Source organism: Astatotilapia calliptera, chromosome 7 (genome assembly GCF_900246225.1).
Source record: "Astatotilapia calliptera chromosome 7, fAstCal1.2, whole genome shotgun sequence".
Classification (NCBI taxonomy): domain Eukaryota; kingdom Metazoa; phylum Chordata; class Actinopteri; order Cichliformes; family Cichlidae; genus Astatotilapia; species Astatotilapia calliptera.
Genome location: NC_039308.1, coordinates 52,664,677 through 52,689,601, shown reverse-complemented (window position 1 = coordinate 52,689,601; position 24,925 = coordinate 52,664,677). Strand labels below are relative to the sequence as shown.

Sequence of the window (24,925 nt, the reverse complement as noted above, 5' to 3'; positions counted from 1 at the left end):
AGCAAGAGCCAGACAGTTAAGAAACACAACTTTTCTTCTTCTTCTTCTTCTTCACACAACGAGCAAACTTTCTTGTTAATCTTGCAAGAGGCACTTTGAGCTGATGCGTGCGTGTTTGCTGAGTCTGGAAGTGAAAGCCGTGTTACCTTGAAAGTCTGTACGCTCTACTCTCTGGGGCAAAGCGCTCCTGCTGCTCGGCCTTCTAATCTCTCGTGGAGTGTGCTGTGTTCAACGCGCACTCTAACAACCCTCTGCTCCTGTTTTTCTCACGCGCGCCTCAGCTTTGTTGGTGCTTCCTGTCTTTCATTTGTGCCTCATCCACTGGCTAGACCTGGAAAGAATCCCGCTTCGTTCTCCTCCACCTCACATCCCAGTAATGTTGTTGTTCCCAAGAAAGATATCGGTGCAAAGAGAAACGGTGTCCACGTTCACAAAACGTCAACACTGACATGATAAACGTCCAAGGCAACAGCAACAACATGTATATGTGTGTGGGAGAGAGCAAAAGTAAAGCAATGGGGAAATTATTTGTTTGTTAATGAGACCGAGTGCGTTCATATGTGCAGTCTGATGTGACTACTTTAAATCCCTCCAATCGACCCTTCTGACTACAATAAATCTTTGTCTCCTTCCTAAGATAATGTTTTGGACTCGGACTCTGGTGCACTATGGTCTGTGGAATTTAAATGTGAGAGCTTGTAATTTCTCACATCTGCTTTTCTCATGAGTATCCACGTCTTTATATGGTCAAACTATTCCGTGCAGCTCCTGCTACTCAGTAACAACATTTAGAAATGGCCTGAGATCATCTAATTACGTCCATGTCCACATGCTGACGGAGCGGTGCAGCCTGTTTAGAGGCGGCACTGAAGCGTGCTGTTCAAACTCTACTTCTGAGATGAATGTCTTCAGTTTAAGTAGCTTCAAGTGAACATTAACATGCATTTTGTCGCCGGAGCACACTTAACGCGCACATTGTTTCACCTCTCCATGACAGTCATGCTGCTTCTGTGTGAGCAGACTGACGGGGCCACGTCCTGCTCGGCTCGCAACACTGAACTCTGTTGTCATGGCGACGGAGACGTCGTGGCAGTTGGAGTGCATCTCCTTCGAAAATAAGACCAGCACACAGCATTATGCATCTACGCGTACTGCCTCTTTACTATTAATGGACATAAATATTTATACGGTTTGGAAGATATTTTCACGGTGGAGGAGAGCCAGTGGCCTGTGGCGAGCATTGTCAGACATTTGTGTCGGTGTGCCCATGTGTGGAGGCGCAAGTGCATTGCTCAGCGCCATACTGTATAAGAATAATGATGCTGGGTTTTATAACATGCAAATTAAGCACTCATTGTGCTTAACATACATTTGAATATCTTCAGTCGTGCTCCGTATTTGAACAGTTAATCTCTGCTGCAGAGCCGTGGTAATGAAGCGTTCACAGTATTCTTTGACTGCAGTGAGCAAAGAAAAAAAAAAAAACAGCAGTTAGTTAATTGATTTGGCAATTTATACAACAAAATACTGACAAGTTACAGAATCCAGACTCTCTGTTGTTTCTTCTGTTTTATATCAGGTTAAGCGATGGGCTGGGCAGGGGGTATGATCAGTGTGGGACATAATAAAGATGGTGTTGAACTTTAACTAACTAATAATAATCTCACGCAGGTGTAGGTTTGTCTGTTTGCGTTAACCTACACCAGGGGTGTTAAACATAAGGCCAGGGAGACTGAATCAACCCGGCAAAGACTCCAATCCAGCCCAACACAATATATGAACTCGCAAACACACTTTGCCATCTTAATTTATGTTCCACCTGCATCCTTACATGCAGTGAATGGGTCATTTGAACAGCACCTCCCCAAGAGACCCCTCACAAAATCAAGAAACTGAAGCTGTTTCACTTTGATATATAAAATAAATTCATACAAGAAAAAAATGTTGCTGATTTATCACCACATAGTCTACCTGCACATTAGTGCCTGTATTGAGCAAATGCTTAGCTAACCCAGATAAATTCACAAAGCATGAATTATGCATCCCAAATGTAACAAGTAAGCCTAATTTCTCTACTTCTAAGTGGATTCACACAGACGGGCGCTGTCTGCACCAAGTAGTGCTAGGGTTTGGGTCACTTACATCCTTCATGCTCTCTGGAGGAACTGAAAAACCTACAGATGACAATGACTAACAGCCAGTTAACCACAATGCACACTGGGTGAGAGTAAGCATCCCTAATTTCCTTAGGGATTAATAAAGTATGCTGATTCTGATAGTCCTGTCTACTGTCTGCACGTAAATACAAACCAAGAGTTTTTATCAATATAAACTGAGAAAAACATGCATGAAAAAAATACTAAATATTTGAATAAATACTGACTATCTTTAAGCAGGTTTTTAGGGTTTATTAAAGTGAGATTTTAAAAAAAGCATCTGAAAATTTCGTTCTGTTGTCAGACCTCCACAACCTTCCACGTGCATTGGTGGAAAGCTGCAGTCATGGAGACACACAGCAACACCTCCTCTGCTAAACAGCGGGCATATGTGACAACAGACAGGGCACTGGTTGGAGCTGGGGTTGAGGTGGCTTGCAAATGTGGAGCAATTGTTGCTTGTATTTGCCAATCCATCTGGCAGTTGGATGCATGTATGGGTTTCAGATGGGTAGTTAGCCAATGTGGGTTGGCCATGGGATTGGTTAATCTGCTAAGACTGTGACCAAGCTTTCTCTCATATTTTTTGAGCAACAATACAACATGTAAAGAAAAGGTTGGATCCACTCTAATGTCCAATGAACATGTATCTAGAGCATCAAGATGATTAGCCTAGCTTAGCATTAGGACTGCAGATACAGCTAGCCTGACATCAAAAGTCTCTGAAGTCTCGTGGTGTAAATCATTATGTTGCTCTTACACTTCAAATAAACAAAATGTGATGTGTTGTACTTTTAGAGGCATTTATTGGCAGATGTATCTGACAGGACCAGGCTAACTTTTTTTCCACTGCTTTGAGAATTTACGCTAAGCTAAGAAAACTGGTTGCTGGAACTTGTTTAAGGTGCAGACTATATGGCATCAGTCTTCTCATTGATTGCAAAAATAGGTAAGTCAATATAAGAACAACAATACCCATGTGTTTTTCTTTTATTTTTTTACACTGAAAACTGATAAATGTTGCTCACACTACTCTTAAATTTAAAATATAGATCTTGTTCTCTGGCCATGTGGAAACAGAGCTGAAAAGCAGGAAGAGTAAAAAAGGCTTACTTTAAATGAACACAGTCCAATCTTACTGTATTTGCCTTTTCATTCTGTGTTGATAAATTGCATTCCCTGGCTACAAGGTCACCCTGTCACTTCAATGTGCATAAGATCTATATTTTATTGGCTTCTGTGCCGCCTGGATTTCACACTCGGCGCCCCGCTTCCCCATTTCTCTCTCTCTCCAGCTTTGTTCTCTAATGCGCACATCCTCTTTTGTCTTTGCACTTTCTCTTGAAGTTCTCTTGAATCTGTAACATTATTTCTGGTAAAGGTTCAGCATAGAGGCTCCCACAGTGGGCTCAGATTTATAGCAGATTAAATTATACGTAGAGTCCTTGGAATCTAAAGGGAGGGGAGAAAAATGATCCTTTTTATATTTCATTTGCATGCTTTCCCCATCTTTCCTCCAAGCCTTTTGGTTAACGTGACCAACCTCCCATGGCTGTCTCACAATCCATCCTCTCCATAATGACTAATTTAAAAGGCTTTGATAATCCGTTAGTACAATGAATTAAACAGCCATTAGAAGAGGGTTCACAGGGAATGATGTGAATAGAGGATGGTCCAGTCCTCCTCCCTATCTCACCTCTCACTCTGCAGAAAAGTCTTTTTTATTTATTATTTAAAACATTCAGTTTCTCTTATCATTCAAAGCTGGTCTTTGGATGTCTTTAATTTTTAAATAACTAAGTTTATTACTCTTTAGAGCAGCTGTAGCTATACGTTTGTCTTTTAAAAGTATTGTTTTAGTATTATAATTTTTTTTCTTAGCAATATGTGCAAATGATATCTCTCTAACATTTTTAGATATTTACCAGTTAAAGAGAATATTGAATGAAACTGATTATTTTGATTATTTTCCATATTTGTTGTAAAAATATAACCTCTGAACATATTTTAATGTTTTGTCAATACAGAAACTGACCTGGAACACTTTTTACATATTGCCTCAAACTCTTATGTTCAGGTTTCAGTCCAAGTCTTTGCATGAACACCTACTAACAGCTTTTCGGTTATATTCCATTTGAACTGTTGTATTGTTTATGAATATAAGACTTCACACAGATCATTAACCCCAATGTCGGTAAACATTTGGAGAATTTTCCTCCTGCAGCTTTCCCCCCCAAAGCTTTCTCCTCAGCTTTTGTCTCTTAAAATCACTCCTTTCTTGAATCCAGTTATTACTACAAGAACACATTTTTGGTTTCTGTCTTTTCTGCAGCCTTCCCTCAAGTTATTGTCTCTCTGAAAACACTTCCGTTGTGTTTTCAAAGATTTTTTTTTTTTGTATTTGTGGCATTTACTTAAGTTGTAGTGTGTTTGAACTCTCAGGGCCATCGTAGAAAAGAGGTGTCACCTGATTCAGCCCTAAGTCTAAAATTTAATGTGTAATCTGTCTGACATCCTTCCAAGTATCTGAGTTTTTAATGTCTTAGGCTAAAAGTAACAATAATATAGTTGTTGGAACTCAACTGTTCAGTATCTGTCGGGCTTCTTGACCTTTGACCACAGCCTGTTTATAAAAGATGTACATCGTTAAGGTGATGATACTCACTGTTTTCTGCACTCTGCACTGTTAAGTGTCAACATTGGCATTTAGGGGAATGCTACGTCGTTGTTTTTCAGCCAGGCGTGGGGTTATTTTCAATCTGCTATGTTGCTTTTTTAGCAGTCTGCATCCATAAACTGCTCAGGTCTGATACTTCACAGGTAATCATGCTAAGTGTCAGGCTAAAGCTAGAATTTCATCAAAACTGAAGTACAAATATTCAGCTAACTGTACAGTTGTGATGGTGCGAAAAACGATGATATATTATAATTATATTTATATAGAATAGAAAAAACTCTTGCACTAAAGTGTAAACACGCAGATTTTTAACATGGGAGTCTATGTGTATTAACTCACTTTTTGAGATAGTCTCAAGTGGCCATTAGAGGAACTGCAGTTTTTAGCACTTTGTGCTTGGCTTCAGTTTTCGACTTTAGAGTTTGCTGCTTACTTTCTGTCTCATGCTACCACAATGCACACTGGTTCTGGAGCTTAGAAAAGACATGAAATTACTTCTGTCAAATAGCCGGTCAATTACAATCAAGATTCCTTTTTTAAGCTGATCTCTGAAAGCACTATCCTGCATTATAGGACAGACATTCTTACCAGCTACATGTGAAAAAGAAAGCACATGCTCTTTCTTTCAAGGTTTTATATATGAGAACATAAGAAAACAAAATCCCCTGGTCCTTAATATGTCTTACATTTAGGTAAATACAAACTAATATGAACAAGAACACACAACATATTAGTCATTAGTTATTTAATAAAAACGAAGCCAAAATACAGAAGCATTGTGAAAAAACTAAGTATAGCCTAACTGCTTCTATAGGAAATAACAGGGTAAATAATAGAGTTGATAATCAAATGCACGTGGTTACCTGATCATCTGTGAAAACAGAGGTTTTTCCGGTTTGCCAGTCTGGAGCAGTCAGGTATTTGTTAACACAGTGCCAAGCAGGAAAGACATGAGTAATGATCTCAGAGAAACAGCTGTTGCTGCCCTTCAGTCTGGGAGGGGTTATAAGGCTTTTTCCAAACAATTTAAAGTCCATCATTCTACAGGGAGAAAATTTATTCACAAGACAGTTGCCAATCTTCCCAGGAGTGGATGTCCCAGCAAATTCACCCTCAAGGTCAGACCATGCAATGCTCAGAGAACTGCAAAAAAGCCAAGAGCTACATCTCCAACTCTACAGGTCTCAGTTAGCATGCTAAATATTAAAGTTCACGACAGGACAATTAGAAGACTGAATATGTAAGGCTTGTTTGGAAAGGCTGCCAAGAGAAAGAAACTCCTCTACATACCAAAACAATTTTGGAGTCAAATATGAGGCCATCTCTCCGACAGCTAAAGCTTAGGACAAACCGGGTAATGCAACAGGACAACGATCCCAAGCACAGCAGCAGATCTAAAACAGAACGGCTGAAAAAGAAGAAAAAAATTAAAGTGTTGCAATGGCACAGCAAAGTCCAGACCTCAACCAGATTGAAATGTTGTGGCCTGGACCTTAAGAGAGCTATGCATAAATGAATATCCACAAACCTCAATGAACTGAAACAGCACTGTAAAGAAGAGTGGGCCAAGATTCAGAGGTGGGACCAAGTCATTGTTTTGCAAGTCTCAAGTAAGTCTCAAGTCTTTATCCTCAAGTCTCAAGTCAAGTCTCAAGTAATGTCAGGCAAGTCAGAGTCGAGTCTCAAGTCACTGGTGTAAAAGTCCAAGTAAAGTCACAAGTCTGAAATTTTGAATTTCAAGTCCTTTCGAGTCATTAAAAAAAAAACGAAAAAAATAATGTTGCAGTTATGCTAAATGTAAATATTAGACCATGTAATTTTTAAATTTGTGTTTTTCTCAACACATGACAAAATAGTGAACTTAGAAAATATACACAAATTGTGAAATTGCACCTCTTTAAAATGCAGCTCAATTAAACCTAGCTCCAAGAATAATTTTCACCGACAGTTCTGAGATAAGCTGCATGTTATTCTTGGATGCGGTTGTAGGACCGGCTTTAAAATCGCATGACAAAAATATCATACACATTAAAAAAAACTGTATCACCAACGTAGCCTGGACAACATTTGCTAGTTAGATGAAGTCAGCTATCTCATCGTAGCATATTTATATGCATATTTATAATTATACGGTTCTTGGAGTGAGTGCATACACTCATGAAGTTTAGTAACTTCAGGTCACTGCAACAAGCCCAGGTACAGTTTACCGACGGATGGGTACAGGACCTTGAAATGCACCGTGTAGAAAGTAAAGACCATCGTACGTATCATAAGTTTACCAGTCTCACAAATCGTCTTCATAAATACACATTCCTTAACCGTTTATTAATAGGACCTTTGAGCTCAACGGTAATTAATTAGTAGTGGAAATAATTTCTGGTAGCATCACAGAAATGTAGCAGTGACAATAATATTGTATGCTGTAATCGTACTGGACAATTAGTGATATAAAAAACCTGTTTTATCCTGTGAATAAAAGTATATGTTTTTGTCAATGTACCATAATAACAGAAGCGAAACGCAATATTGTGTCAGGACAATTCACTATTTATGCACAATAAACAAAGGAGCATAGCGCGACAATTTCTGTTCAGCACCAGACTTGCTTGTAACCTATATCACCAATTATGTTAAGAAAAATGACGCATTAACTACAACAGCAGACTGACCTTTGTGGAAATGCTTGGAGCAGACTAACCTGTGAGCTGGATTGTTCTGGGACGTTATATTTGATCTTTGAATGGCTGCAATCCAGTCGCCTCTTTGTTACTTCGGAAACATGGTTTGAACAATTTCTCTTCAACGACGTAATCCGATAACAACCGATCTCTTTACCCGTCGGCTTCCCGTGGCTGTCATGCGACCGGCTATTGCAGTTAATAATACAACAGCTTCTTGACATTTTTGTGTTTCTTTTTATCGCTGTGTGACTGATTTTAATTGAAAGCCTGTGTGTGCTAGTACCGCTTGCCACGAGTTCCCAGAATCCTTTGCGGTTCTACCCGTGAATGACGTCACATTTTCAATCTCTATATAATATGCATGTTAAATTTTATATTTGGGGTGAAATATCAAGTCTTTTCAAGTAAACCGGTTCAAGTCCAATTCAAGTCCCAAGTCATTGGTGTAAAAGTCCAAGTCAAGTCACAAGTCTTAGAACATTTTTTCAAGTCAAGTCTAAAGTCATAAAATTAATGACTCGAGTCTGACTCGAGTCCAAGTCATGTGACTCGAGTCCACACCTCTGCCAAGATTCCCCCACAGTGATGTGAGAGACTAATAAAGTCACACAGAAAACGATTACTATGGTGGTTCTACAAGCTACTAAATCATGGGATGTACTTAGTTTTTCCCACTTCTGCATTTTGGCTTAGATGCTGTTAATGATAATAATTAATGGCAGGATGTAATATATCATGTGTTGCTGTTCATTTACCAAATTACCATTTACCTTATAACCTGCTAAGGACAAAATGATTTTTTTAATTATTATTTATTATTATTATATCCTGATACATAAAACCTTAGATCTGACAGAGGGTGTAATTTTTTTCTCACATGACTGTGCCAGCATTGTTCCGCTCAAAGACAATGCAGCTCCTAGTTTGTTTTTTTCTCTTTATGTGCAGTCTAAGCCTGTGTAAATAGCAGACAAAAGGCACAAAGAAAGATACAGTGGAGTCTGCATATTAATGAGGCCAATGACGCACCTAATGCCAAGAGAAGACAACAACAACACTCTAAAAGATCAACACACTATACAGCAGACTGAACAATACAAGCACCTAAAACCATGGGCATGTGATGTGACAATCAATAAATACGAGTTTTAAAAAAGGAAATCTTTCTTCAGTCTTGAGTTTGACACGTGGACGGTGTATTTTAAGCAGCGGTGTCTTAAAAGAATTCAGTCATTTGTTCCAATTTACCAGTATTGTGCAGTTTATCACACCCCGCTTCCAGGAGAGGAAAATGCATTCATTATTAAACATGACCCTGCGGCAATCAAACGTCACTATTGTTAGCAGTAATTAACAAGGCAGCTACCTTTAGGACAACAGTTTAATAAAGAAACAGAAAGCAGTCGAGTTTGAAGCACGCTCTGACTGCCGGGAACAAATTCATAACAAGTCTTCCTGTAAAGCTCCAACAAGATAAACTGATGCAGTGTGTGTGTGTGTGTGTGTATATATATATATATATAGTTCCATGTTACTGTCAGTTTCAGAATCGGAGCAAATTGAACATTCAACCCGGGGGGAATATAAATATCGCATCAAAGAATCAGATCCTTTTTATTAAGAATATGTACACTGCCAGCTGACAAAGGCATCAATTCTCCCCTGACAGACCCGAGCCAGGGTGGATTTTTGATTTAAAAATGTGATTTTATATGAAACTCAGCAGTCAGGTGTTTCCCCTGAAACTACCTGCTGAGTTTTGACAGGATGAGGAAAATGAGAACTAACCTGTGCTTTGTTGTTTTCCCCTTCTTTTCTTTTTCAACTTCCCTGTTATTTTCCTTTTTCGTTAACCTTTCGGTTTTATACATGTTTTATTCTTGGAACAGCTGCTACATTGGATCTTGAAGCTGCACTTTGATAAAGCAATAGTTCAGCTTTGCACTCTGTAAGCACAGCCTGAGCTTTGACTCATTGCCATTGATGTGATTTCAAGGTTAAACATTATATCAGCCCCCACCAGCCCCTCAACCTCATCCTTTCTACAAAGATTTGTACCATGGACTCACGATAGACTGTTCTAATCAATCACCCGGATTGTCTCTGCGACACCTAGGACATCTTCAAATAATGAGATGGGGATTCATCGGTAAATGAAAGTGTCACATCATTGTGACAAAATGGGTATCATCTTTGTCTTTTGTCGGTGAACAAATAAATGTCTATTTCTTGTTCGCCCTTTCACGTTCTTTGACAGACTTGATGGTGTCGTGACTGTCCCAGCACTGTCTTCATGGCAGCTACTTAATTACAGTCCATCAGTGTGTATAGCTGTCTATCATTTCTAGTCTTTTGATTATTAAGAGATTAAACAGCTGAGAATGTGTGAGGGTTTTTTTTTTAAATTCACATCAGCACAAAGGTGTGTAAGATGGAAAATTAGATCTATCCATGTGTTTTCTTAACCACTGGGGGTGAGGGCAGGTGTGTCGTAGTACAAAAATGGTAAATGGCCTGTATTTGTATAGCGCTTTATTAGTCCCTAAGGACCCCAAAGCGCTTTACACATCCAGTCATCCACCCATTCACACACTGGTGATGGCAAGCTACATTATAGCCACAGCCACCCTGGGGCACACTGACAGAGGTGAGGCTGCCGGACTCTGGCGTCACCGGGCCCTCTGACCACCACCAGTAGCCAACGGGTGAAGTGTCTTGCCCAAGGACACAGCGACTGAGACTGTCCAAGCCGGGGCTCGAACCGGCAACCTTCCGATTACAAGGCGAACTCCGAACTCTTCAGCCACAATCGGCCGTGGTGGAGTCCAACCCGGACAGTCTATAACAGGGCTAGTCAGGGGCTGTGAAACAAAGAGACAGACAAACATTGACTAATTAACCCAACAAGCATATCTTTGGACTGGGGGAGGAAGAGTTCCTCCAACCCCAACCTAAAAGCCATGCAGTCATAGTCACATGCACACTTGACTCCACCAGAACCTGCTTGCTGCTGATACTTACATATCCATGTCTCCCTTGTAGAGAAAGTACAAAAGAGGATGTCCTTAACATGACAGCTGCCACGAGCCAAGTAATTAGATGATCTACGGGTAAACAGTATGTCGTGCGTTTTACACCAGTGCTTCAATTGCAGCATTGTTGAAAAAATTCAGCGATGCAATGGAGCATTAAGACTTTCTTTAACTAATAGGGCAATGTATCTACCAACCCTTGTTTGTTCCTTTCAAGTCTGAGCAAACTAAGAAGTATATTCAGATTTAACAAGGTTTAGTCCTAAACTATTCAGGACTTTATATTTTCTGCAAAACAAAAATAATTAGTAGATGCCAATTTTTGTGATAGATGTTTATGATTGCTTTTACCCTTTAATAATTACCACCTGGTCCCTATAATTATACTGATATTGAACACGGTAGCTTGTGAATCTGACAGCAGTTTCTTTTTTTTTCTGGATCTGAGCGAGGCAATAATCACTAAAAGCACAGATGGGAGGTGTGGAGTACAAATTAATAGCTTTGCTTAAAAGGTTACTCTGCGTCTACATGTTATGTCTAAATAATTATTCCTAATACTACTACTAATAAAAATTAAAATGAAAAAAGAACACAACGCTATTTATAAGTGCAGTGCATTTGTCGAGATAGCTTTTTATCTCCAAATTTCCTTAACTCTGACTCATCAACAATGAGAGGTATCCCTAAACCTTAAAATAAAACTAAAGAATCTTTCTTTTTTTTGTTATTATTTATTTATTTATTTATTTATTTATTATTACTATTTTTATATGCACATATATGTCATTTACACACATGTTGTATATATGACATTTTTGTGAGTAAAAACTGGATTCAAAACATATTAATACAGCCATACTTGAGCTAACTTTAACATCTAATCAGACACAAGTTCCTTTTAATTTATATGTATCTTTAGTACTGTATGCCCTCACAAAGCCCTGCATTAACTGAGTTTCTGGGCTCTTGGAGGCAAAGTAACAAAACATGGCTTAACTCAGTTTGGTTTAAAGCTGATGAATTTTTAAAAAGTGTTTTCAGTTGGGTTTTTAATGACGTCTGATTTAAGTGAGATCCTCGTGTGAAGCAGCAGACAGTTCAACAACTTAGAAGTAGCTACTTGTCAGTGGTTTTATCTGGACCTCGTGACAGCCGGGAGCATCTGGTCAGCAGACCTCACTGATTTCATGAGAATGTGCGAAGTAACAAGATCACAGAGTTTAGGAGGTGCTTACTAATTTAATGGGTGAAAAAAACCCAGAATCAATTCAAAATCTTAAGCTTGCTTGGAGCCAAAAAGTGAGCATAGACTAATTGTAATAATAAGCTTTAAACAATAAACTACACAATCTAGACAGTTTTTCAGTTAACTGTATATCTTTGGAGATTCTGCAGATTTCATTTGAAGACTATACGGCTCTACAATATTGAACTTTAATTATAAATGCATTGTTGTGGCAGTGGAAAGCCTGTGCTGTTGACCTTGCACGACCATTAGGAGCTGCCCACGCACAATAAGTTCTGTGGGTGGAAGGAGAGGAATCAATAAAGAGGAATACAGTGTTTATATTGCTTTCTCCTCCAATGACATTATAGGTTTCTGTGACATTTTTCCTTTTGCAGCTACTTGGTTTAACAAGCATCGCAACTTGTCTGGCGATGCCAGCTGTAAAGTATGAAATGTCAAGATGTCTCATGAAAAAAAATTAGATTACGTCTCTCTGCCCTGGGGTTTTTATCTATCATTAGAATTAGGCCCAAAATAGAGGTCCATCCAGTATGGTACATTTTGTTTTGCAGAGTGGATTTAGAGTACCCGCCCACCCTGCAGTTCCAGTGCATGTACAAACAGGGTCACAGGAGAAGCCTGTGATTTGTGTTTTGGGAGCTCAACGAAAATCACGCACGCAAGTTCTGGTGCTTTGAACATGTCTGAGCAATTTCTCTTCTGTTGACATCATATCTGATGACATCTGGAGTGTGATGAGGAAGAAATCCTTCATTTGTGTGCTCAGATTTCTGTTCGGGGTATTGAACAGGTGTTTTTTTTTCCAAGGAGCCGGCCTGTTCTCCTTATTGGCCACACTGTGCACACAAACGCACAAGTCTCTGATGGTTTCCCTCAGGCCTGCTGAATCTCACATAGAGCAGACAGTAATGAGAAAAAGGATAACTGTGTTCCATCAACAGCTGAGCCCTGCAGCTCCTGTCAGCATTAAATGCACATATATAGCCTCTGGCCATGCAGTTGCTAAGGAAGTGCTGGTATCCAAGCAGAAGTTGGCAGGGAAACATCCCCAAAGTTGATTCAAGAGATTGGATGCCGCTGGAGATGATTTCAAGCTACATCCATATTTCATTTATGTATACGAGTTCTCTGAAGCCAAAGGAGGAAAATTACCTGGACATCTGTAGGAAGGCTGCAATGTAAAGTGTATCAGATCCAAAAGAAACTCTGTGAACGTCATTATTGGCTCACAGGACATTAAAACAACAACCAGAGTGGTTGGATATGACAGTTGTTAGACTTATGGCCCCGTATTCAAATGTTATAAACACGTGTTCACATCAAACTTGGTCAACGAGGTCCCAAACTGGCCGAAGAGAGAGAAGACGCAAAGCAAAACAAACAGTGACCACCGTGATGTTGTTTCCACACCTGACTGCTGCTCTCCACTCAAAACCAGACAAGCAGGCTATGGCTGACAAGCCACCAAAGTACACTGTAAAACATCAGAGAGCAATTTAAAGCAGTTCTTCATTGTAAATGTATCACAGCAGATCCACAGATCTTCTACAGCAAGTGATTGTATCCCAGACGTTAAATTACTATTTAATCAAGGAATTGAGAGGCGCAGTAGAAGCAGAACAGTGACTCATGGGTGCAAAATGCTGCTACGGTAAGAGGGTCATGCATTTTCTCAAAAACCTGATGCCTATCCTGGCCCAATATGTGACATAAAAGCAGCAAAGACATTCAAATTCACACTCACAGACTTTCTGTTAAGTCCATGAGGACCAAGGGCTTTCAAATTGTCAAGTGCATGAGGGCTCTCTGGCAGGTATCTTGTATCCCTTTGCACTTTCCGTGGAGTGAATTTGGATGTTTTGAGAAAGGGAAAAGGAAAATGAAAGCTGAAAGAGCATTATTACAAATCAGAATCCAGCACAATAATAGTTTTTATTTTGTTTATCTTTTTTTAATTATGGTGATATTAGGTGTAATTAGGTGTAAAGGTGTAATCGGAATTAAAATTGGAGCAATTTTACAGTATAATTGTTTATAGAACTGCCAAAGATTAAAATTTCTGCTGTCTCTGCCCCAATATGTAGGTTTTAAGAAGCTTTCCCCCCCACATTACATTATTACAACTTTATTAACAGCTTAACATTCACCTACATCTTTACTCCAATAGCAAGTGGATATAATTCCCACCAGATATTAGCTGAACTGTTGTATAGCGCTACTGTGCACGCGCATCAGTGCAACAGTTTGATTGGCTCATTTCTCTTTCGGATGATTGGCTCTTTGAGGGCAGGGGTAGCATATCTTTGGAGACTTCTTACAGGATCCTTTTAGTCTCTTACTTGTAATGTCTCTACTTTAATGTTGGTTCAAATGAACTCATTTGAATATGAGCGATGGTGCTGACTGTCTTATGCACAAAGTGAATGTGTTTGGGGTGGAAAAACCTTTCTATGTCCCACGGTTCCATTTTCCAAGACTCTCAGACCAGAAAATGTGTCTGGCTCAACCAGTAACCACAGAGCTCCATACTTCTGCAAAGCATCATGGGGCTCTGACTGGCTTCAGCAGCTTCCTTGTAAACCTGTTTGAATTAAGTATGTCAAAACATACGCAGACTGTGTGGCACACGCACAGGACTACAGAGTAGAAAGTGCATGTTGTATCTGAGATAGAACAAACAGCCCATGTCAAACGAAGAAGGAGAGAAATTCAGTGTGACAGACAAATGGATCTTTCCCTGCCAGTGAATCAGATTTCTGGAGGAGGGGATGCAGCGGTGGCTTGCCTGGCCTACTTTCCTCCATTCATCAGCCAGTTCATCCTCCTGGGAAGACTGGAGGTACGGTATATGAAGGGAGTTCAGCCACGCTTGGCCTGCCACCACAACAGCAAAGAAATGGCTGCACTCATCAAGCAAGAGGGGATGGGTGGAGAGTCAGCATGCAAAGGTAAAAAATGGACCGCTCGCTCCTCTTTTCCATCTTTACACTCTCCATTTGCACTCACCCCGTGGCCCTATAAGCCTCGTGTGTGGCTTCTTTCTTTCCCCTTTCCGCTTGGTTAAGTTCAGGCCCTCCAGATGTTTCTGCTGTGTGCATTCCTGAATGAAGAGGTGTATAAAGTATCTGGTTAGACTGGCATATAACTCTACAGTATTCCCCCTCACACCCCCTCATATCCTCGGGCTCCTGTCACAGACTGAGATACAGCAGGTAGACATCCATAATTATTAAGGTGGAGGAAGGCATCGCGCTAGATTGCCTACAGGTGTTTTTTAATGCTAAGGAATGCACACGCAGAGGGAGAAACACAATCCAGAGCAGTCTCAATACAGTGAGCCTTAAAGATACTTTCAAAGCTTTCTAATTCCAGATTTAGCCTGCTAATGCTCTGATTTCCTTATTTATTCCTCTTCCCACGGATTTGTCCAATTACTCCTCTAAACAGCGCTGGGGGCTTGTTGCTAGGTTACCACCAGGTAACACACACACACGCAGTCACCACAGAGTTGCTAAGATGAAGGTGTTTCCAAATAAAGATGATTCCTTAGCTTCTGGCTTAAGAGTTAAACAGACACGTCTACTGTCACCTTCCTCTAACCCTTCTCCATCAGCTTGGTGAACGTGACAGATGCAGACAGGCTCACTAAGCCAGATGGAGCCGCATGAATTCACACATGATTTCATGTGAAAGCACACTGATTTTAAATGGTGTCGCAGACAAAGTCATAGAGGGGAAATTTGTTTGCCACTCTCTTCACAAGTACTGCTTCAGCTTAAATCCCATATATTTCACATATATATATCATCATTTTTTCTCCAAAAGTTTCCTCTCTGGGCAAATGCATGCCTAAATTCAATCTGGAAAACCAAATTATGACTCAAACAATACAATGGAAAATTAAAGACAGCAAGCTCATTCAGTGCAGTGGCATTGCAACTTGAATGTGTGTTATACAGCCCTGATCCAAAGGATGAGTCTACTCTCTGCCTCACAGCTTGAGTCCCGTCCTGGAGACTTAGAGGGGGCAGAAAAGCTGGGACACATGCCACGTCCCCCCTGGGCATTGGCTGATGCCCCCTGACAGATTGAGGCTGCAAAGATGTGTTCACATTTGTGTACTGTGTGCGCTTAAGGGTCTTACATTAATCAGAATTGACAAACTGCGCAGTTTGGGACAAGTAAAGGTCTGTTTGTTCAAGTAAATAACATGTAAAAAAAATTGATCTGTCATAAAAGTCTATGGCTGGACTGCTCTGTTTACAGTAATGTGCAAGAGTCACCCTTGATTTCATTATATTTTGCAAGGGAAATGAAAAATAGGTGAGGTGATTTACTGAAACGTGTGCTATCTAGGTATGCTTTTACTGCATTGGCAGTGTGTTTGGCATCACTGCCATGTTGAAAAATGAAGCTGTTGGCAGTCAGATGCTTTCCAGATGGTATTAGCTGATGGATCAAAATCTCATTATAGTTTTCATCATAATTCCATCAATTTTGACAAGATCCCCAACATCACTGTTAGAAATGCAGTCCCGAACCATGACAGAGCCTCGACCGTGTTTTACAGATGGGTCTAGACACTCACTGTTGTACCTCTCTGCTGACCACCTCCATACAATTTCACATTCTACCCATAAGATCTGTTGCCACTGAAAGTCCAGTTCTTGCATAATTTGGCATACCTTTGGTGTAGACATTTATACAGTCCTAACACTTTTTGCACATAGAGGCGTCACCTCTTGCTAGCCAAAAAACAATGCAGGTTTAAAGATTCTTTACGGTTGCCTTTACTTTTCAGACCCAGACGCTGTGTCCATCTTTTATACAATTTAATTCTGCTTCATTTAATTTGCACTGCAAGAAAGTCAATCCTGTGTGTTTCAGGGACCAAAGTAACACAGATATAAGATATGAGGTAACACTGAAAGAATCGGACAGTTATCAGTATATCTAACTTTGGAGCAAGCATTATGTCACTAACAGAGATAGGCAGTAACGCGTTACTGTAATCCGATTACTTTTTTCAAGTAACAAGTAAAGTAAGGGATTACTATTGCAAAAACGGTAATTAGATTACCGTTATTTTCCCGTAGGAACGCTGCGTTACTGGTTACTAAAACCGTGATTTTTTTTTGCGAGAATGTAAGCAAGTGCTACATTGTGACAACAGCTGTGTGCAGATCAACAATGGATCATATGAGTGTGGGAGAGAGTATGAGCGTGCAGCGTTTAAAGCGTGGAAGTACTGACCTTACTTTGAGTTTGATTCCATAAAAAGTGACAAAAACATTAGCGTCCGTTGTGCGTGGGAAGAAAACTTCTTTTTACAGCGAAAAAACCCCCCTAAACTTCCAAGCAAGCACCGAGTAGCTACCACATAATGGGAAACTCACAGAGAAACTCGCGGATTCTTCCACTGACCGCTGTGGCACACCTGCACCAGGGTAAACCTCCGCCTACCTGACTCCTGCTTTACAGGTGAAAATAGAGCAACAGGACCGCTAGTCTTTGATGTTATTTATTTTCTGCTGTGTTTTACTTGCATCTATTTGAAAGACTGAGTGTAAACACACAAAAAAAAATTTATTTTATGTGCTGGAATGTGCAGAAAATAGGTTTAAATATTAAACAAATTTCTTCCAGTCAGAAAATGTTGCATATAATTTCATTTTTGCTTGATGCATAAAGTTAAAAGATTAAAACTAATAAAACAAGTTTTAAAAAGAGACTTTTCCATTTGATTACATTTTGTATGATGGATTATGCAGAAAAAGTAGAACTGGGCTGAAAGATCTATTTCTTCATCACCTATTCAGGTTGTAAATCATGTTTTTAAAAAGTAACTAAGTAATTAATTACTTTTGAAAATAAGTAATCAGTAAAGTAACTGGATTACTTTTTTGGGGAAGTAATCAGTAATTAGTTACTGATTACTTTTTTCAAGTAACTTGACCAACACTGGTCACTAATAAGGTAAAAATCCAAATATCACCTTAGGCTCACTGAACAGTGTTACACTGCAATGTAAAATACTCTAAAAGCTATAAGTAACGCTAATTATGTTTGCTAACTCAGGGCTAAATAGTGCCTTGCTAACGCATAACTGACATTAGCTTTCTTACAACTAAGTAGACACAGAGCTCTAGCCAATAGCACTTCAGCTGACAGATGCATATAATGGGGGTAAATGTGTTCTGCTCCAGAGGGTGTGGCCAGGCTCCTCTGTGTTTTAAATGTAAACTTACGGTGTTAGCGTGAAAGCTCCATGGGTGTTGGTAGTAGTTTTTAGCCAGCTGTTTCCATCTGCTTTCAGTCTTAAAGACAAGTTGGATAGATAGATTTGTTTATTTCAAACATACGGAATATATTAACCATGCATCTGCATATAAGTAACTCCTAAAAGGAATAGGAAGAAGTATAAACCTATGTGATCCTACCCCTCCAAGTTATTGGCCCCTTGACTCTAGCTACATATTTAGCCAACCTCTAGAACACAAACAATTACCCTATTGATTAGCTGATCGATAGAAAACAAATTGGCACTCTCTATGTATTGATTAATGGCTGAAATGATTGTTCAAGCAGAAACATTCACAGATTTTCCGGCTTTAAAATGTGCTGCTGAAGTGTAGGAGCATTATTTTCTCCCTCCAGTGGCTACACAATGGTGATATTTCATCCTTTGCTCATAAGGACTTGATATTTGCATGCTGCAAAACATTTAAAGAGAAAACAAGACAGCATTGCATTAACACAAAATGCGGTAAATTAAATTACTCCTATGCCGTTGCTGGGGAAATTCCTTCAGACTCCATCCCCTGTGTGTGCTTATGCATGTCTCTGTGTGTACATAACAATGAGTCCCACTTTGTGTGAGCTTGTGAAGCATGGCCATGGCCTGTTTAATGAGATAGCATGTGTTATGATGCTATGTGTGTGAAATTGAAGTGCCGGCAGTGTAAATTGAATTAAATGGGTATGTGTGCGATAAGGATGTGCATATGAGGAGCTGCCTATAGGCTGAGATAGTTCTACCTGCGAGTGTCATGTGCATCTTATGTGATTACCATGGACACAAAAGTAAATTTCACTGGCAGCTGCATGGATGGAGGAGAAACAGTAATGAAGTCTGCTTTCAATCCAAATTCTAAACAGTTTAACATGCACATGACTTAGCTGGAAACTCTCAGCAATGATAAACAAATAAATGGTTAATTGCACCAGTTTCCATCTGAAGCACCTTAAATATGACTTGGAGTTTCGAGAACAAATAACTTCCTGGATTTTCTTTTGTATTGGGGGGGATAAAATGTCACTCTAAGCCATTACAATCCGACTTAGGCCATCAAATAAAGGTCAAAACCCGAGACTGTAATCCAATTTTGTGGCTGTGTATTGACTGTGACTGGCGCGCTGCATCATGTGGACAACAGATCAGTACATTCGTTGATCAATCACTGATTAGCTAAGAAAAGAACAAATAATCACTCAACTGAACCGTGTCAGAGCTTAAAGAGTGCACATCTCCCATCGCCAGTGAACCATGTGAGCGCTCAGATGGGAGTGGGGCTGTTTAGTCAGTGATTCACTTCAGCTTTTCTTTACTCTGAGCCCTCTGAAAATACCCAAGGAGCCAAAAGGAAAATACCTCACAGCTGTTCTCTCTGCAGCCAAATCATTCCAGATATACCTCTCTTTACTCGCCCTACGCCTGAACCCCGAAGAGCTATTGAATCCAGCCTTTCCATAAGCTAATCTTTGCCCTCCTCCAAACTTCACATTAAGTCGCTGGATGTCTTTTCTTTTCTTTTTTTTTGCTGTTGTTGTTTTTAACATTAGAAATACATTTAAAATAATAGACGTGTCCCGAGAGCCAATGAGCAAAGAGTCAGGAGACTGGGGGTTGGAGGTATCACATGTGCCAGTGGGAATGTCAGTGTCATGACCTTAGAGGAGTGGGCAAAAAAGATCAGTCTCCGGAGCGCTTATCTTGCTCTCCATCTGTAGTAGATTTGGTGACACGAGGAGCACAGAGGGATAGAAAACACTTCAAGCTCAACCCCCCACGCCCCCAAACCTGGAACAAAAGCACTCGCCTTGTTTTCTGGCTGGTGAGAGAGTCACACAGCATGAATAATTAACAAGGGACAAACAATAACTATCAGCTGCCTATGTGTAAGTTGTTGCTTATCTGTGACTGTCATCAACAGTGCTTCAAAGGAACCCATACTCGTTAGTCTCATAAAGATAATATTCCTGTATGCCTTGGGGTACTCGCTAGAAGCAGTATATTGTTCTGTGCTGTGGAATTTTGTTAGTTTCCCCCAAAGTGTTGACGGCATTCAATTCAGTTTTATTTATATAGCATCAGATCACAACAGCAGCAATCTCAAGATGCTATATAGTATAAGATAAAAACCCTGTAATGTTAGATAGGGAACCACAGAGTCCCTCATCTGTGCAAAAAAGACACTGAGCGGACGGTTTTCCTTTACAAGGGATGATTGCAAACATTATGATCATTTTATCCAGCAACCCAGCAACTTTATAAGCCATTTCTCTGCTAACCACAAGCTGCAGAAGTGATTATTTGAATCATGCCTAGTGCTGCAACTTATTTTCAATACAGATAAGTGTGTAAATTATCTTTCCCACACCCAGTTTGCGTTTATATTTTATTTATTTTTAAACTATGAGACACAGAGAAGGTTCCTTGCATTTCCCCCTCCTATTTAAAGACTTAAACAATTAATTACCCATTAAAAATTATGATTTTCTTTAGATGGACTAGGCCTAATCAGTTATTGAACTCAGCAGCTCCAATTCTGAGTTCAATAAAGGTTGAATATAAATGAACAAAACCTAAGAGATCCAGAGTTCCCCAAAGTTTGGAAACCAGGTAGAAACAACTTAGTGGAGACCAAATCTAAGCAGGGGGTCGGGGTCTGGGGCCGTTATTACAGTTGATTACACTTGTGTTTGGTGGTATTTGAATGAATGTGTCACTAATGAACTTTTCAAGAACTGATTGATCGGTACTAGCTTAATTATTATTATTATTATGATTATTATTATGATTATGATTATTATGATTATTATTATTATTATTATTATTATTATTAAAATACTTGGGGGGAGGGCATATTTGGCGATATGTATTACACCACCCATCTGTTCTTACACCTAATTTTGACAGATTGATGCTTTCCATTAAGCTGGTAAACGCACGTTTCTGCTGCGTTTTGCCACACACGCACAAACAACACAGTGAGCGTAAACTCGAGGCGTGTATGTGGTCCGGAGTCTCCGCCCTCCGGAGCAGAGCAGGCAGCTGTATGAGCCGCTCAGCTTTCAGTGAGTTCAGAAAACTGTTTGCATACCAATCTTCCCCCAAACACTGCGTGCGGGTCTAAATTGGGATCGCCGATCTCGTAGTGGTGGATCTTTTTTCACAGTTGGACGCCGTTGGGCACGTTTCACTCCAGTGGACATCCCAGCTGATTCCGCCTTTCCTTTTTTTCTTTTCTTTTCTTTTTGGTTTTGTTTCACCTGAATACGTAGGTTGCAATCAGTAGTAGCAGCTCTCAGAAATAGGCTGTGAGTAGCAGCGAAAACAGCGTGTCACAGCCAGAGGTTTCGGCACTGAGGTAAGAAACTGCTCTTCAGAAGTGTCTCCAACTCAAATGTTACGCACCGAGGCAAAAGATTTAAAAGAGAATTTCGTGACTGCCTCGTTGAACTGAGTCATTATTTTCAACAGCGTGTCTAATTGTCTAATGGGTGGTGGTGTGAGGGGTGTTGTTGTGTGCGCACTGTTTGATTTCTGCAGAAGCTACTTTGTTGCGGAGAGTTTAATTTTCACATCAAACAAGGAGCAGAAATGAAATGCCTCGCAAGAAGTGACACGAGCAGGAGCGCGCTTGTTAATTGTTTAAGTCGTTTATTGGGTTGTTAAAACCTCTTTAACCACGGGTCAGATCTCTCTTTCGTCTTTTAGAGATGCAGAAAAAAAATGCATCGATGCATATCTACATTCTTTGAAAGTAGTTCAATCTTTTCATTTAATTGTGGGTTATAGTGTGAGAAACCTGACAGCAGGGGCAGTCCAGAGCGACGTCTGTCAGTCTCCAAGCTGGCTTTCTTCCCACGGGGGTCCAGCTAAAAAACGGGCAGGCTGTCTGCAGAGACTTATGGAGCCACCAAATGGATGTCTCTCATGGCGCTACCTTCGTTGTAGGGCAGGAGTTCACTGTCAGTTCGCGTTAATCAGAGGGATGCATCATCCAAAATCACCTCCTCCATGTTTCTGTCTGTCAGAGCTCCTCTGGACCAGACATGAAATACTCAGAGACTGAAAGGGCAAATCCGGCACTCTTAGGAAAGTCCCGTACTTGTGGCTTTTCCTAGTAAACTTGGGCTGTTTTTGTTTTTAAACTGATAAGTTGGATAGAGTGAAAAGTTGACGTTCTAACTCACTCAGTATGCAGTGAGAAACTCAAAACATCTGTCACTGAGTGTAACAGCTGGGAATCGGGTTATAATCAGATTTTGCCCAAGGAGATTGGCTCCAAGGGACCTATTAACACGCTCACCGGTGTGTCCAGGTGAGCGTGGTCTGCTGGGCTCTCTCGCCTCAAGTTAAAGTCACTGCCGGGCCCATGTCTCCCCGAGGCTGGTGGTACAGTGTGTCAGGAGAAAGCAGAATCATATCACGCCCCAGCAGCTTGGACAGACTGACAAATCAGCTTCTGTCTTGATAAATGAGCTGAGCTCCACTATACGGCTGCCTCATGTGAAGATTTCTCTCTCTCCGTCTCTCTTTCTGCTGCCTGCTCTTTGTTCCACCTTATTTATTTTCTTTATTATCATTTTCTCCCCCCTACAAATCAGATGAATGTGAGCTGGTGGCTGGAGAAGAAGCACAGAAACTGGGAACAGAGGCATGTTTGTTCACCATGTTGCGGATGAACATTTGCCTTGTCAAAAAAAAAAAAAAAAAAAAAAAAGACAGAAAGAAAGAAGAGGAGGAAGGGGGAAAAGAAACAGTAGTATTGATGCTTTTGGAGCAGCAGCCAACACGGATGACTAAACTCCGCCTGAAGCCTTTCTCTCCTCAGCTTGATTCACATGAGTGTTGGAAAATAGAAATTGTTTTTTTGCTCAGCGATGTTTCCAATACAAGTACAAATGTCAGCAAGGGGCTTTGCAAACCTACAGTGTAATTTATACGGGGAATAAAGGTTAGCAGCAACAATGCAGACTCCGGAGGACAGCAATTAGATGGGAACATGTTTGAGTAGACTCAAGTCTCCGGCGTGCCCGGCTGATATTTATTCCACCTACAGACAGAGAACACCTGGTGTGAGACTTGCCACCGGTGATCAGTGCACTCGTTTTAATAGTGCCTCTGATAATGTGTTGCTCTTAATCACACGTTTATGCGCCGGCGCTGAAGTGAACAGCAAAAACACATTAATAGGAGAGAGAAGGCGAGATGGAAAGAGGGAGAGGAAGTGTGGTGAGTTCTCTGCTCCTGTGTCATTCAGTCCTTGGCAGAGATGGGGAAGTGTGAATTGTAGTGTATGGCAGCTCCCGCTGTGAAGATGGGGTGACTGACTTGATGCCGCCTGGCCTGGCAGTGCATCGCTCATTAAAGGCCTGAAATTAATCAGTCTGCGGTTCCACATGGTTGGGTGCCTCTGATTTCTCTCCGTCCCCTCCTGTTTCACTCTTTCTCTCTTTCTTTAATATCAGCTGATGTGCATGCAAATGACGGGGTGGGGAGGCTGATCACCGACCCTGAGTTTACATTCCTGATTCACTATGCCTCACCATAACCTCCTTCCATCTTCTCTTTCTCTCTCCGTCTGTTGCATCTAATCTATTTTTCCTTCTTCATCTCGTTCCCATCCTTTCTCATCGTACCTTTCTTCGTTCTGCCCTTACACAGTTTGCAGTACACGTCTGTATATTGATGAGTTCAGAGCAGCGGAGGCACAGGGAAAATGAGGCTGGGTCATCACTCTACACTCGCTTTCCCCTGTATCAGCCTCACTACAGCAGCAGTGGTCCGTAGAGATCCCGGAACTAAATGGAGTATCTATTGGCTCAATGAGAAAATTGCTTTTTTCGATTGCTAGAGGACCCTTCATTTAATGTGTGTGATGCAGAGGCCCCGGCCTGTAATGGGTTCGGCATCTTTGTTGTCGAGAGACAGGAGAAAATGAAATTTGCTTTTCAGCTGGCAGAAATAATTTACTTTCTGAAAGGTGTATTTTTCATCAGCTGTTTAAAAGCAGCGAAGGTGCGTGTTGGTGTACGGGCCACGTCTGTGCTTGAATGTCCAAACCGGCGTGTTTTGATGTTCTCTGCTGAGGGCAGTTTTTCCGCTAGAAGTTTGATCACAACACAGCTCTGCTAAAATATAAAGCCGAGGTGGAAAACTTTGCTCCTCCGTGAAAGCAAAACGCAGCAAAGCTCGGTAGAAAAATGAGCGTACGAGGTCAGTGAAGCCCACTACTTCCTCTCGCTGAGGACGCCTGAAACTGTGGCAGGCCAAAACAAGCATGTTGAGATCACAAGTGTCTGATGAGACATTTTGGAGAGCGAAGAAGCAAGCACAAACAACAGCTCTTATCTTGTCCGGCGATGATGCGCAATAAATGGTACTTTCATCCACACTCCAATATGAATTTACACATTAACCTCCTCAGATGAGGCTGCCCTTAATTAGAATAGGAAAAATGTTATTCTCTTTAAATGTGCCAGGCACGGCAACATTTAACCTTGTTCGTACCAGATTATTTACATTCTTGATTGACCTATACTTAGCTTTTATAAGGAAGTGAACAGCTAATATGCACCATCTTTAAAAAGCCAAATCTTTATTGCAGTATTGACCAGCGGTATTGCACATTCTTGGGTTTTCTAGGGTTTAGCTACCCTCCCCATCATCTTCAACCTTCATCCGTTCACGCTTCCATTTTCTGTTTTGTTCTTGGGTATTAGTCGCTGGGGAAGCAGTCTAAGGCATATCCCTTTTTAAATCATTTTTCAATGTGCAAGATTCTCCAGTAGGATTGACTCAGTCCCTAAACCTCTGGAGTAGATGCTTTGAGACTCAA

General features: G+C 40.6%; 1 protein-coding gene across 1 annotated transcript in view; it reads left to right on the top strand.

Moving 5' to 3' along the window:
• Positions 1-21,085: 21,085 nt before the first annotated feature.
• LOC113026666 (tetraspanin-18) overlaps positions 21,086-24,925 on the top strand; it is a 35,908-nt gene continuing 32,068 nt past the window's right edge. Inside the window, exon 1 of the mRNA XM_026175699.1 lies at positions 21,086-21,448. The gene's annotated coding sequence lies outside the window, so the exon portion shown is untranslated. The remainder of the gene's footprint in view (positions 21,449-24,925) is intronic.